A 2,482-nucleotide genomic window follows, 5' to 3' on the forward strand; every position below is an offset into this window, starting at 1 on the left:
TGATCCTTTGGTGCCTATAATATTATAATTTAAGAAATGGGTGATTACTTCTTAATTCAGCAGCATAAATATTCCTCTAAAAATGTATCTGTTGCCTCATGAAATTCTGATCTTATAGAACAGAATACTTTTTAAAAAGAGAGAAAAGAAGACTCTTCATGGTAGAAAATTCCATAGCAGAGAAGAAAAGAAATTCCTTCTCATATCCTGTGTTGTTGAAATGAGGCAAAAGAGAATTCTTGCCTCTCTGGAGCATACTAAGAATAAGAAAATTTCAGTTCTGTGTTAAGCAGTCCTATCTTCAAAGACCTTGTGGTCAGAGAAAGAGCATTTTCACAAAAACAATGATATTTTTCCCCATTGGTGGAGAAATTCATTACTTGTCTTGATTAAATGGAATCATAAGATGCATTGATATGTATGTAAACAGTATAACAATGAATTCAAAGAGAGTAGCCTGACTAATTTGAAACACACAGTGTATGTGATTTAATAATTTCTATTTAAACGAAGGGTCATCTCTTTATTCCTGGCCCCACAGTAGCACAGCTTCTGAAAATGCAAAAGTTGTCCTTTCCTCAGGAGTCATATCCAGGGTAAATAATACGGTCTTTAAGTGACCTAATTTTTGCTACCAGGAGATCATTGCTTTCTAGCCGTCTTCATCTTTCTTGGGCTCACTAGGACATTTCCCAAGTTCTCCATCAGCTGTATAGTGGTGAAAAGTGAAGCCACTCTTACAAACTTCTCCATCCCCACTCTTTTAGACAAAACCAACCCTGCTCAGTTTCACAGTGGATCTCAGAGACACGTGTTCTGAGCAGCTGTCAGGTTTACACATCAGCTTACTGAGCTTCCTTCCTAAGATGCTACATAGATTGTGGGATTCCAAGTTTTCCTCCAACAAAATTAAATATTCCCTCATATGATGTGTTCTTTGGGAAGAGCAGATTGAGTTGGCCAAACACAAATCCTCAATTGCTGAGAAAAGAATATCTATTACTAAGCTTCTTTATGGATTTTGTTTGAATAAAAGATTGCATGGATTGGAATTCCTGTCGTGGCACAGCAGAAACAAATCCAACTAGGAACCATGAGGTTGTGGGTTCGATCCCTGGCCTCACTCAGTGGGTTAAGGATCCAGCATTGCTGTGAGCTGTGGTGTAGGTTCCAGACATGGCTCAGATCTGGTGTTGCTGTGGCTGTGGTGTAGGCCTGTAGCTGTAGCTCCAATAAGAGCCCTAGCCTGGGAACTTCCATATGCCACAGGTGCAGCCCTAAAAAGCAAAAAATAAAATAAAATAAAATAAAAAAGATTGCATCGATAAAAGGAGCTCTCTCTCATTCTTTCTAAGACCTTGCTGTTCATCCCTTTGTTGTGCCATGCATAGGATTTAACTGCCCTACTGAGAAATATGAAACTGTGTCATCTCACAGGAATTGGTTAAATGTATACAAAAAATCATTAGGCAAATCAAGATTAAACCTTTCCACATCTGAAAGGGAGAAAAAAATGCCTTTTATTTTAAGAAAGAACTAAGGCTATAGAGATTTTGATCTGGAAAAAAGGGATGTATGAAGAGAACCATGACTCTCAGAGTAAACCCAGCAATAAGGCCACCTAGATTTATTTAGTGAGGAAACAGAGCAACTCAGATAAGTAGGAAGAATATATGAATGGCAAACTGGCCAAAATGAGATTATAAGCACAGTTAGCGTTTGTTCCCATGCTTAATTAATATGTTCATCCATCTGAAATACAGAGAAACTGAGCAAAGAATAGACGGATTAAAAACTGTAAGTTACTTTTACTTACATAAATAGTGATATTTAAGACTTAATAGTACGTATTTCCTTTAACGATCCCAAACATTTTCTTTTTACCTACTCTTGAGTCTATAAGATGCATCTCTCTTCCTGACTTTGATGCTCAGTCATACCTCTGATTTCCAGAGATTAGATGCAGCACTGATTTCTCCATTTAATGCAGTATCCATAATCATACTCAGCATCATTACGAAATGGTTTACATTTTCCTTTCACTTCTTGGCATCACTCACGTCTATACTTGGGTTGAAGTTCACTTCTGGCTGTAGTCAAGAAAGACATTTGAAGTCATCGACCTGATTCGTCATGACTTTTTTACTAAAGGGAACAACAACAACAACAAAAAACAAAGTTGTTCGAGTTACAAGATCATGTGTAGGAGACTCCTGGAGTGTTTGGGTTGTCATGCTCTTTTATACCACGGTTTATCAGTTGTTGCAGAAAATGACCAAGGTTTCCAGACATTTTACTAGTACAAACTGTGTATGCCCTTATCTCACAGCTCACATCAGTATTAAATTTCAGCTGGCTGGTAGGGAGCCTTGTTTTCCTATCTTTTGTCTTACCTTATTAAAAACAGATTTACTCTCCCATTCCCAGATGGTGTTTGTAATTCCTTAGAAGCATGTAATTTTCTCTCCCTCTTTTTTTTTGT

The 2,482-nt window shown here is 37.4% G+C and overlaps 1 pseudogene; it reads right to left on the minus strand.

Annotated features, from left to right (window-relative positions):
- Nucleotides 1-1,956: 1,956 nt before the first annotated feature.
- Nucleotides 1,957-2,109, minus strand: LOC125136607 (beta-defensin 110-like; annotated as a pseudogene).
- Between the last annotated feature and the right edge of the window lie 373 nt (nucleotides 2,110-2,482).

This window comes from Phacochoerus africanus, chromosome 9 (assembly GCF_016906955.1).
Source record: "Phacochoerus africanus isolate WHEZ1 chromosome 9, ROS_Pafr_v1, whole genome shotgun sequence".
NCBI lineage: Eukaryota > Metazoa > Chordata > Mammalia > Artiodactyla > Suidae > Phacochoerus > Phacochoerus africanus.